Source organism: Hypanus sabinus, chromosome 6 (genome assembly GCF_030144855.1).
Source record: "Hypanus sabinus isolate sHypSab1 chromosome 6, sHypSab1.hap1, whole genome shotgun sequence".
NCBI classification, from domain to species: Eukaryota; Metazoa; Chordata; class Chondrichthyes; order Myliobatiformes; family Dasyatidae; genus Hypanus; species Hypanus sabinus.
The window spans coordinates 55,217,449-55,230,990 of NC_082711.1; the positions used below are offsets into that span (position 1 = coordinate 55,217,449).

The 13,542-nt window shown below is 39.0% G+C and overlaps 1 pseudogene; it reads right to left on the bottom strand.

The window, feature by feature from the left end:
• Positions 1–2,006: 2,006 nt before the first annotated feature.
• The window catches only part of LOC132395480 (alpha-2,8-sialyltransferase 8F-like), a 92,456-nt pseudogene continuing 80,920 nt past the window's right edge, over positions 2,007–13,542 (bottom strand).

Here is a 13,542-nt window from a genome sequence, read left to right on the forward strand (position 1 = left end):
GTATTACTCCATTTATCAAAGTCTACTAGTTTCCTCTGTTACAGCAGTTGCGACACTTTAAAACTATCTGCTGAAAAGTGAAGGGGGATGTCCTTAAAGAAAATAGGAGAGAAGCATATTAGGCTGGTTATAGATAAACTTTGTCAACGGATCACAGTGGAGGACAGGGGAATGCAGTATTGATGCTATATATTGTACAAGACCATGTCCACAGATCCTTGACTTTAGTTGAATGTTGATGATATATTGGATAATTTATTGAAAGGCAATGGAGAGATTATGTTTGAACTGCATAGAATATTAGTTAGGCCATAGCTGGAGTTTTGTGTAGTATTCCAGCCACTCAGAATGCAGAGGTCAGACAAACAATAAATGAGCACGTTTTTGATGGTCAGTTTTTGAAAATTACTATTCTTTACACTATTATTAAACACCAAAATGCTTTTCAAAACCTGAGTCTAGACTTGCAAATATCAATAATGCAATCATCAATTATATTTCTTATGAATAAAACTTAAAATTAATCCAATTTTATACAGTAACATTCGGAACATTTACATATGAAGGCAATTTGGGGTGCATGTCCCTACTTCCTGTCGTGGTGGATAGGGTGGTAAATGAGGCACATTTGTTTTTATTAATCAAGGAATTAAGTATAAAAGTTGTGAAGGCACATTGCAGCTGCATAAAATTTTGATTTGGCCACATTTGGGGTATTGTGTTCGGTTTCTATCACCATGGAGGCTTTGGAGAAGGTGCAAAACATGTTCACAATGATGCTGACTGGATTAGGCAGTATCTGCTATACAGATTAATTGGACAGACTTCTCTGGAGCATTGGTGGTTGGGAGGCCTTTCAGCCCATTGGGGTTATCCTACCTCTCCCAGGAACATCAAATAAATGTTTTCTCTCTTTCTGTCTTCTGGCCAAGAATCTTCTATCTGAGCTATTAATTTTGATTCTCTTTCCCTAAGTATTGCCTGATTGCTAACTGTTTCCAACATTTTCAATCTTTGTTTCAGCTTTCCAATATCTGTAGTTTATTTTTGACTTTCAATTACATAAGTTTGACTGTACACACTGAAGTATAACGTGATCTTATCAGGATCTTCAGGTCTTTAAAAAAATCCATAATGTTCATAGAAGACCCCATGTTGAAATGTATTGCTCAGATATGTCTTAATAGATCCATTTTTGGTTATCCAGTTATAAATCCCTTACCATAGCAACCGAGCCACAATTACAGTCCTTCTGAAAACTGAAGCATATGGAAACAAGACTAGCAAACAGAAGATGACCTCATGGACCCTCGAGTCTGCTTCTCTATTTAATGCAGCTGTGTCTCATCTATTACTTTCCCCACCTCAAAATTGCTAAACTGCTAGGACATCCAAATTTGTCATAATAAAGTATGCTCAGGGTTCCCGTGTATGGAGAGTTCTAAACATTTACAAACTTCTGAGTTAACAAGTTTCTCCTTCCTTCTATTCTAAGTTGCTGATCCCTTAACTTAGTTCTAGATTCTCCAGTCTGTGGAAAACAGATGCTTCGCAAGTGTACATTCTAATTAAATCAGCTTCAAATCTTCAGAATTTTGTGTGTGTAGATTAATTTTCCTCAATCAGTAAAATAATTTAATCTTACCGTCTGTCTCCTCACTATACGTATCTCCAAACACTATTACTCTCTGTTTAATCTAATGTGGGAGCTGCTTTGACATTTTTGGGGACTTCACTTTAGGGAAAGAAACAGTTTTTATTTACTATTTTACTAACAGAAGTGCCACAGTTACAATGGATCAGATGTGAGAGCAAATTCAAACAAGGTCAAAAGTAATTCATTTTTAATGGTTAGAAATTAGTGAACACTGATGTGCATACGGATTTAAAAAAAAATTATGACAGGAGGCCATTGGGTTCCTTGGATTCATCTTAGTTCTCTGAAGTAAATTCGAACAGTCCCTTCACCACCCCCCCATCTCCTCTCCAACCCTTTACACACACTCTTTTCTTCTACACTCATCAATGTCTGCCTCTGAACATCTGTAATTCCCACGCCCTTAACTTCATCCCTCTATCGCCACAGCCAACATTCTCTTTCACCAGGTACTCCTGTAGCCTCTGATAAAGAGACTATGTTGCTTCCTACAATTCTGGTCCTTGGTGGTGCAGTTCATATACTGCAGTTGCTGATTTTCCTCCACTGAGAAAACTGAAAACTTTTAGTGTCAACGTTGGAGGATGGAGAATGGGTCAATTCAGGAGTCTGAAGTGGGGCTGGACTGAGCCTGATATTGGAAAGAAAGCTCCAGTGACTGGTTTTGATGCCAGGAATGGGTGGGTAAGAACCAGCACCAACATTCGAGTGGACAGGAAGTCGGTCATCCAAGGAAGCATAGTGTGCTCATTGTGGCCACTACTCAGGTTTGGTCACTAGCTGTTGTCAAACAAGATATCAAAGATATTTGGATTTTAAGGGAATCATAACATGTTGGATTACTGCAAAGAAATGATGATTGATTACCAAGCATTGAATAATTGAGTTGTGTTTATTTTTCTGTCTACATCACTCACCATTAGGGAAGACTTACCAATATACATGTCAGTTATAACCCCTTTCAAAAAATAAATCCCAAAAAGTGACTTACACAGAGGATTTCCCACATTGACCAGCTTGCACTTTCACAACCCCTTTCATGTGAAGCAGTAGTAGTTTGTAAAATTCATTAGAAAATGAGTGAACTTTCTTTGGCATCATATTATCATAGTAATGATGGAACAACTGGTTTCCATCTACATCTTTGGAGAAGGGCCAAAACCCATACACACAGACTTCTTCACACATTTCCAGTGCTGCACTTAGTATTATGACCAGAAGAAAGAGACATTTCACTTATTCCTTGAGCTTTCCAGAATTGAGTAAGCGATTTCTGGTATGATGGACTTAAAAATATTGCCTGTTGTTTTGCTCCAAAGTCTTGCAGTGTGAAGGACACTTTAAATGAGATTGAAGTATCAAGTGAATAAGAAAATGCAGGCAGCAGAATCAATGTGTTTTCATAGATGGATACGTGGTCCATAAGTGGCTTTCGCCTTGAATCCAGATGTTGAAATCTGTAAGATAAACAGTATTGTTTATAGGAATACTATCAGTCTGTCAAAGTAACCTTAATCGCCAACACAACCTAAGGGAATTGTGGAGGCCGTCTGGGGCTAAATAAATTGATACTGGCCACGAAACAGGTGTTGATAATACCATCCACCGCTTCAGAATGCAATTCCAACTTTGCAGAAATAATTTTGGAATCTATTAACTTGCATGACTTCATGTCACTGGACGAATGAATACAGGGATCTGGAATAATGAATCCAGGATGTTAACTGGGATCCCCATATCAGCCAAATTTAAATTTAATTATTAAATTTAGTTAAGTACCACACATGCAAAGTTAACATTGACATTCACAAATCAGATAAAACTGAAGATGATGGAACTCTGGAGCAAAAACAGAAAGCATTGCAAATATTCAACAAACAAGCCAGCAGGTATGGAGAGAGATTTTTTCTTCACTTTTTTAGTTCTGATAAAGGATGTTTGCCCTGAAATGTTAATATTGTTTCTTCCTCCACAGCTGTGGTTTGACCGGTTGTGTATTTCATACATTAACTGCTTTGCTTTTTGACCAGTGTCAGCAGACATGTTATTGATCAAAATATTTGGTTTACTAATACCCATTAAAAAATATATCTACCATCATCACCCAGAATGATCTCACATCCACTGCAATGTGACCCATTCCCATCTGCTCTTTCTCCTCTTTGAAGTAGTCCTCTGCTGTTTAGAATATCAAAGAGTGACCACTTTACAGCCCCAGTGGGCACAAAATTACAATGTCAAAGCAAGCACATACTTTGTCGGAATGAGTGGTACTATCATTTTGTTCGCAGCAGCAAAATTGCTTCCTTACCAACATTGGAAACATCATTAAATCCTTTACAAATTTGCCTGCATTTTTCAATTTACCCTATCTCAATGTCACTTCATAATTTGATGTTTCCATGATTCCAATATTCAAGACATCACCAAACTTTCCATAATCCATTGTAACTACAGTATCTGTGGCTCTAAAATAGGTCTCTGCAGGATACAAAAGTCAACTAGAGTATTTCTTCATTTCCTTGTCCTCTGTCTCCTGATGTTCAGCAAATTTCCTATTTAAGTGAATAGTGTGCTTTCAATTTCAAGAGTGCCAACTTTAGCTGTTGATCTCTTGTGAAGAATTTCATTGACTGCCCTCTGGAAGACTATAGATATTGCCCTGCTAATTACTCTATCCACACCCCATCAGACATTAATAACTCTTACTTAAGATATCATTTGAAGACTATCATCATGGGCAGTCACTTTGTCTTTAATTTGTTTTCCTAGCTAATTTGAATTAATTAATATAAAACACTCTGATTTTCCTCATGCACATTTTTCAATCTAAAGGAATGATTCCTAATTTCAGACAATAATAATAATTAGAGATTGGTCCCTTAGAGAATCAGAGTGAACAGCTATGTGTGGAGCCAAAAGAGTTGGGGGAGATTTTAAACAATTACTTTTCATCGGTATTCACTAAGGAGAAGGATATTGAATTGTGTAAGGTAAGGGAAACAAGTAGGGTAGTTATGGAAACTATGATGATTAAAGAAGAAGTACTAGAGCTTTTAAAGAATATAAAAGAGGATAAGTCTCCGCGTCCTGACAAGATATTCCCCAGGACCTTGACGGAAGGTAGTGTAGAAATAGCAGGGGCTCTGACAGAAAATGTCATTAGAAACGGGGATGGTGCCAGAAGATTGGTGTGTTGCTCATGTGGTTCCATTGTTCAAAAAGGGTTCTAGGAGTAAACCTGGCAATTATAGGCCTGTCAGTTTGACGTCAGTGGTGGGTAAATTAATGGAAAGTATTCTTAGAGATGGTATATATAATTATCTGGATAGAGAGGGTCTGATTGGGAACAGTCAGCATGGATCTGTGCATGGAAGGTCATGTTTGACAAATCCTATTGAATTTTTTGAAGAAGTAACAAGGAAAGTTGACAAGGGTAAAGCAGTGGATGTTGTCTATATGGACTTCAGTAAGGCCTTTGACAAGGTTCCACACGGAAGGTTAGTTAGGAAGGTTCAATTGTTAGGTATTAATATTGAAGTAGTAAAATGGATTCAACAGTGGCTGGATGGGAGATGCCAGAGAGTAGTGGTGGATAACTGTTTGTCAGGTTGGAGGCTGGTGACTAGTGGTGTGCCTCAGGGATCTGTACTGGGTCCAATGTTGTTTGTCATATACATAAATGATCTGGATGACGGTGTTGTGAACTACATATACCTGTCTGGACACACCCCCTGCTCTTATGGCTCCTCCCACAAACCCCTGTATAAAGGCGATCAAGGCCTGAGCCCGGCCTCTCAGTCTCCTGGATGTAGTATGGTGGTCACTCACTGCTTGTTCCTTCTTCCAGTCAATAAAAGCCGATATCTCACCTTACGTCTCAGAGTGAGTTATTGATGGTGCATCAGATGAGATGGTAAATTGGATTAGTAAGTATGCAGATGATACTAAGAGAGTGGTAGCTGTGTGGAACAAGCTTCCAGTAGAAGTGGTAGAGGCAGGATCGATACTGTCATTTAAAAAAAAATTGGAAAGGCATATGGACAGGAAAGGAATGAAGGGTTATGGGCTGAGTGCAGGACGGTGGGACTAGGTGAGAGTAAGCACTCAGCACGGACTAGAAGGGCTGAGATGGCTTGTTTCCATGCTGTAATTATTATATGGTTATTTGGTTAACATCGAGGAATTTAAATTTGCTGATGACCCTTTCCATCTCTGATGCTCTGATGAGGACTGGCTCATGGACCTTCTGGTTTCCTCCTTCTGAATTCAATTATCAGCTCCTGGTCTTGCTGACATTGAATAAGAGGTTGTTGTTGAGGCACCACTCAGCCAGATTTTCAACCTCCCTCCTATATGCTCATTTATCACCACGTTTGATTCAGCCTGGGAAACAGTGATGTCTTTAGCAAACGTGAATATTTCATTAGAGCTGTGCTTTGCCACACAGACATGAGTAAAGCAAGTCGAGCAGTGGGCTAAGCAAATATATGTGGTGCACCTTTGCCGATGGAGATTATGAAAGAGATGTTGTTGCTAATTCAAACTGAATGGGGTTCATAGAGACTGGGTTTTACTGTCGGCTTAAAGTTCAAATAAGGAGAGCCACCATTTCCATCTGAGACCTAGTGTAGCTGGTTTCATAAAACATTGGAAGTTTTGGAACCCAGATTTCTCCATTCTCATCAATTAACATTAAACTTACTTTAAACATCTGTATCCTTGACCCCACTGTTGAGTATTTGCAACCTATCTTAATACTTAATTAGATAGTGCATACATCATGGTTCAATTCTTCATGTTCTGAATATGTCTTTATTTCTCACTCTCGATTCCATGCTCCCTCACGTGTTCTTCCTCACAAGTACTTGACTAGTCTCAAACTACATTAACAAACCTTACCATTTCAATTTCAATTTCCTTTTCAATACATGACACCATGCAAATAGAGTTTGTGCTTTACATGCCCACCAGTACTTGCTAATTCTTTATAATGGGTTATTTTATGTTTCACGGCTGCCTGTTCAGAGACAAATCTCCAGGATGTAAAATGTACATATACTTTGTACTTTGAACTTAATAATTAAATCAGGATCTTGCATGATATAATAAATTGCCTCATTTGCAATGAAGATTTCAGATTCTCTCAAGCTGATCAAAGGCTGGATTTAAGCAGAGCTCAGCAATGCAGAAACTGGAGCTGCATTCTGTTGGACTAAGGTCAGCCATGTTCCATCAGCTTCTGTTACCTGCCAGTAATGATGGATACTGATTAAGCAGCTAGATATACTCAAGCCCTTTTATGGTTGATTGTTTGCTCAAGTAGATTATTAGTTCAGGAAATGTTTGGTGGTGAGAAGAGTAAATTCAAATAATTTCCAATTCTCAGGTCCCCTTGGAGAATCTTTCAATCACTTTATACATAGCAGCAATCCCCAGCAGCAACAGGTCATGGTTCACCCAATCACAGGTAACCTTCTCTTAAAGATGGATCACCTGATGTAATACAGCCTGTGAACGAGGCAGAACTCAACTAAATCGGGATCAGAGGGGAGATTAGGCAATGCATGGAATTTCTGGCATTCAAATATAAAGAGGAAAATCCCAGCTGGCAAAGGGTGAAAGAAAATTGGTAAGGTTTCCAAAAATGTGTTGTTAAAAAATACATCATATTTCCTAAACCTATTTTTACTTATTCAATATTCTTAACAAAGTCTTTGTCTCTATACTTTTGGTTTAATTTTAAATATTTATACATAATCACCTGCTTCTAAGAATACTTGGGTTTAATGTCACCATGTCTGTTTTGGTTCCCACATCATCTTTATAATCCTTGATTGGTGGAATATTGCATCTGCAAATAAATTTATACAAATATTTTTTCCATTTAATACAGCACAATAAAAACATAATCATTACTCTAATGATAAACACTAATGAAAAGCAGTAAATGCACAAAAGATAGCATTACTTCTGAAGAGGAGGTTGGCTCACAAATAGAGAAAGCTTGGAGACAGTACGAGAGGGAGGATAGGCAGGTGATAGAGAAGGGACACGCTCAGACTAAAGGTCTGAGATGTATCCATTTTAATGCAAGGAGTGTTGTGAACAAACCGGATGAGCTTAGATCGTGTTTCAGTACTTGTAGCTATGATGTGGTGGCCAGTACAGAGACCTGGATGGCTCAGAGACAGAAATGGTTACTTCAAGTGCCAGGTTTTAGGTGATTCAGAAAGGACAGGGAGAAAGGCAAAAGGGGTGGGGCATGGCACTGTTGATCAGAGATAGTGTCATGGTTGAACGCCATGGAGTGGTTGTCTACGGAGTCTTGGTGGGTGAAGCTTTGGAACAGGAAGGGGTCAATAACTTTTCTGGGTGTTTCTTATAGGCAGCCCAATAGTAACAGGGATTTTGAGGAGCAGGCAGGGAAACAGATCCTGGAAAGGTGTAACAATAACAGAGTTGTTGTGATTGGAGATTTTAATTTCCCAAATATCGATTGGCATCTTCCTAGAGCAAGGAGTTTAGATGGGGTGGAGCTTGTTAGGTGTCTGCAGGAAGGCTTCTTGACACAGTATGTAGTTAAGCCTAGAAGAGGAGAGGCTGTACTTGATTTGGTACTGGGAAATAAACTCGGTCATGTGTCAGATCTCTCAGAGGGAGAGTATTTTGAGGATAGTGATCATAATTCTATCTCCTTTACAATAACATTGGAGAGAGATTGGAACAGATAAGTTCGAAGAGCATCATTAGAGTAAGGGAAATTATAAAGCTAACAGGCAGGAAATTGGAAGCTTAAATTGGAAACAGATGTTCTCCGGGAAAAGTATGGAAGAAATGAGGCAAACCTTTAGGGGATATTTGTGTGGAGTTCTGCATAGGTACATTCCAATGAGACAAGGAAGTTATGGTAGGGTACAGGAACTGTGGTGTACAAAGGCTGTAGTATATCCAGTAAAGAAGAAAAGGAAAGCTTAAAGAAGGTTTAGAGAGCTAGGTAACATTAGAGATCGAGATTATAAAGCTAATAGGAAGGAGTTTAAGAAGGAAATCAGGAGAGTCAGAAGGGGCCATGGGTAGGCCTTGGTGGGCAGGATCAAGGAAAACCCGAAGGCATTCTATTAGTATGTGAAGATCAAGAGGATAAGACATGAAAGAATAGGACCTATCAAGTGTGACAGTGGGAAAGTGTGTATGGAACTGGAGGAAACAGCAAAGGTACTTAATGAATACTTTACTTCAGTATTCACTATGGAAAAGGATCTTGGTGATTGTAGTGATGACTTGCAGCAGACTGCAAAGGTTGAGCATGTAGATATTAAGAAAGAGGATGTGCTGGAGCTTTTGGAAAGCATCAAGTTGGATAACTCACCGGGGACTGGATGAGAGGTACCCCAGGCTACTATGGGAGGTGAGGGAGGAGATTGCTGAGCCTCTGGCGATGATCTTTGCATCATCAAAGGGGACAGGAGAGGTTCTCAAGGATTGGAGGGTTGCGGATGTTGTTTCTTTATTCAAGAAAGGGAGTAGAGATGGCCCAGGAAATTATAGACCAGTGAGTCTTACCTCAGTAGTTGGTAAGTTGATGGAAACGATACTGAGAGGCAGGACTTATGAACATTTGGAGAGGTATAGTATGATTAGGAATAGTCAGCATGGCTTTGTTTAGAGTTAGTTGCGCCTTATGAGCCTGATTGAATTTTTGAGGATGTGACTAAACACATTGATGAAGAGCAGTAGATGTAGTGTATATGGATTTCATAAAGGCACTTGATAAGGTACCTCATGCAAGGCTTATTGAGAAAGTAAGGAGGCATGGGATCCAAGGGGACATTGCTTTGTGAATCCAGAACTGGCTTGCCCACAAAATGCAAAGTGTGGTTGTAGACAGGTCATGGAAGTCAGTCACCAGTGGAGTGCCTCAGGGATCAGTTCTGGGACCCTTACTGTTCGTGATTTTTATAAGTGTCCTGGATGAGGATGTGGAGGAATGGGTTAGTAAGTTTACTGATGACAGAAAGGTCGCAGGTATTGGGGATAGTGTGGAGGGCTACCAGAGGTTACAGTGGGACATTGCTAGGATGCAAAACTAGGCTGAGAAGTGGCAGATGGAGTTCCACCCAGATAAGTGTGAAGTGGTTCATTTTGGTACATCAAATATAATGCCATAATATAGTATTAATGGTCAGACTCTTGGCAGTGTGCAGGATCAGAGGGATCCTGGGGTCCGAGTCCACAGGATGCTCAAAGCAGCTGCACAGGTTGACTCTGTGGTTAAGAAGGTGTATGGTGTATTGGAATCCTGGAATTGAATTTAGGAGCCAAGGGGTAATGTTGCAGCTATACAGGACCCTGGTCAGACCCCACTTGAAGTACTGTGCTCAGCTCTGGTCACCTCACTAAAGGAAGGATGTGGAAGCCATAGAAAGGGTGTGGAGGAGATTTATAAGGATGTTGCCTGAATTGGGGAGCATGCCTTTTGAGAATATGTTGAGTGAACTCGGTCTTTTGTCCTTGGAGCGACGGAGGATGAGAGGTGATGTTACAGAAGTGTATAAGATAATGCGAGGCATTGATCGTGTGGATAGTCAGAGGCTTTTTTCCAGGGCTGAAATGGTTGCCGCAAGAGGACACAGATTTAAGGTGCTGGGGAGTAGGTACAGAGGACATGTCAGGGGTAAGTTTTTTACTCAGAGTGTGATGAGTGCGTGGAATGGGCTGCCGGCAATCATGGTGGAGGCTAATACAATAGGGTTTTTTTAAGAGACTTTTAGATAGGTACATGGAGCTTAGGAAAATAGAGAGCTATATGTAAGCCTAGTAATTTCTAGGCCAGTATTAGCCTAGAAAGCCTAGTAGGGACATGTTTGGCACAACTTTGTGGGCTGAAGGGCCTGTATTGTGCTGTAGGTTTTCTATATTACTACTTATCAGCCTAAAAAGTGGTCCTTTACAATTTGTAGTGTAATTTCTTACATTTCTATAATTCTGCAATATATAAATTCCTGGATGTTCTTGTTTATTTTTTTCAATATTACAGAATTATTCTCTCAATGATATATTCCCTGCCAAAGATATATCTCCTTATGACCTACAGTAAGTTTAGGAAATTCATTTGCCCATCACCAGTACATGCTGCACATGGTGAGTGAGCATCATTATAACTGCTTTGTAAAGCATCTGTGGCCTTGGCAGTGACACAAACTGTAAAGCTTCATATGTGCAATTATGCTGTTACACTGTTTGGAATACATTTACAATATTGTGAACCAGTTTCTGGTCTATAAAATATTACTTACTGTATTAATTGCAAGGTATATCAATACCTAATTAACAAAGTGTATAATTGAAGTACAGATTCATAGTTTGTAAAGAGAATCACCAGGATATAGGCTGGGTTTATCTTCCTTAAAATGGAGGAGAATGAGAGGATATGATTGCGGAGCATAGATGGAATATATTCACCAATAATTCCCCAGAGCAGAGATGTGTAAAACTGGAGGGCAGAAGTTTAAAGTAAGTGTTAAGAAGTTAAGAAGGGAATGTTTTCACCTTGAGGATGTGGGAATCTGGAATGCACTACCTAAAGGAATAAAACACAATGACAGGACACAGAAAGCTAAAAGCTAAGCAATGGAAAATGGGATTAGTCCAGAATTGTACCTAATGAGATGCAGGAATGTCATTAATCTGTCATTAGGTCAATGAATCTCTAGGATTCATTACTTTACAAAAAGCTTTCTGTTCAGTGCTTGGTTGGTCAGAAGGCATCTGTTTATTAATTTCTACCTGTTTATCAGAAATGATCAGCTCTAGAAAATCACTTAAACCTAATGTCTTTTCCATTTTAAAGTCTAGGAATGAGGCTCTACCTATAATTAGCATTCATCCATTGATTTGAAACTTTTTTACTCAACTAAGAATTTCTGAGGGATTCGTCTCTTACCCTTTTTAATCAGAATCAGAACCAGGTTTAATATCCTTGGCATTTGTTGTGAAATTTGTTAACTTTGTGGCAACAGTCCAAAGCAATACATGACAACAGAGAGAGAAAGAAGTCAAGTCAAGTCAAGTCACTTTCATTGTCATTTCAACCATAACTGCTGGTACAGTACATAGTAAAAATGAGACAACATTTTTCAGGACCATGGTGTTACATGACACAGTACAAAAACTAGACTGAACTGTAACCTGTAAATTATAGTAAATATATATTAAATAGTTAAATTAAATAAGTAGTGCAAAAATAGGAAATAAAGAAAGGTGTGAGGGAGTATTCATGGGCTCAATGTCCATTCAGAAATCGGACGGCAGAGGGGAAGAAGCTGTTTCTGAATTGTTGAGTTTGTGCCTTTACACTTCTGTATCTCCTTTCTGATGGTAGCAATGAGAAGAGGGCATGTCCTGAGTGGTGGAGGTCCTTAATAATGGATGCCACCTTTATCAGCCACTGCTCCTTGAAGATGACCTGAATAATGCCACCTTTATGAGCCACCACTCCTTGAAGATGCCCTGAATACTACAGAGTCTAGTGCCCATGACGGAGCTGATAATGTTACAACTGTCTGCAGCTTACTTTGAAGTAGCAACCTTCCCCCCAACCCACCCACACCAGAAGGCGATGCAGCCAGTTATAATGCTCTCCGCAGTATACCTGTAGAAATTATGAGTGTTTTTGGTGACGTACCAAATCTCCTCAAGCTCCTAATAAAATATAGCCACTGTCCTGCCTTTTTAATAGCTGCATTGATATGACTTGGATTGGAAAGTTTTGGATTTAAGTCCTTTTCTGGAAACTTGAATGCAAAAAATCTGGTACAGAATCAAGCAAGACATACATTCTTTGAATAAACTATTATGTGTTTTTTAAGGTGAAAATAACAACAACTCTTTAAACAACCACCATGCCCAGTAACTTAGGTGAACCAAGGAGGAGAGATATAGGTGATCTCATTCAATCTTTTCTGAAGATCCCAGTTCTAAATTTATCCCATGAACAAACCAAATGAAGAAGAAACAAATTGCTGGTCAAACTGAGTGGGTCAGGGGGACGTCACATGATGACATAGGGTCGAGACGTTGGGATTCCAGCTCCCTTGCAAAAAGTAATGAAATAAGGTTTAAATGGAGAAGAATTAACAAATATCTATTAGAAACTACTTATAAGCAACTCAGGATTATCTTTTGATATGGCTCCTAAACTGAAACAGAAGAAAGTTACTACTTCGAAGACTGTGCAAATCGGCGGGGAAAAAGGCCTAACCGTCTTGGCGAAGCCTCGGACTCAAGTTGGATCTTCTCCCGATGAAGTGCAGGGCAATTCTGATGTTGCGGGAAAAGAAGTTGCAGCAATGTCGGCGGTCTCTAAGAAGAAACGGCAAGAACAACACATGCACCAAAGTATGCATGAACAGATGTTAACAAAAATACAAGCTTCAACTACGGTTGGAAGTGAAATTGAAAGTGAGTCGGAAGTTGAAACAGACTCTTTGGGAAAACCAGAAGAAAAAGAAGAAAAGAAGGAAGAGATTGAAGGAGACATAAAAGATATCCTGATATTTATAATCAATGAATTAAAAGTTATAAGAACAGATATGGTGAATGAATTTAAAGCTATAAAAACAGATATGGCAAATGAATTTAAAGTTATAAGAACAGATATAAGAAGCATACAGAATACACTTGACAATGTGGTAGAAGAACAAAAGAAGATGGATAATAAAGTTAAAGAGATGGAAGTAAAAATAAAAGAAAACACAGAAAGAATAGAAAAGATAGAATACGATAAGCTTGCCTGGACAGCAGAAAGAAAATGGATGATGGAAAAAATGGATGCGCTTGAGAACTCTAGTAGACGAAATAATATTAAAATTGTTGGTCTTATG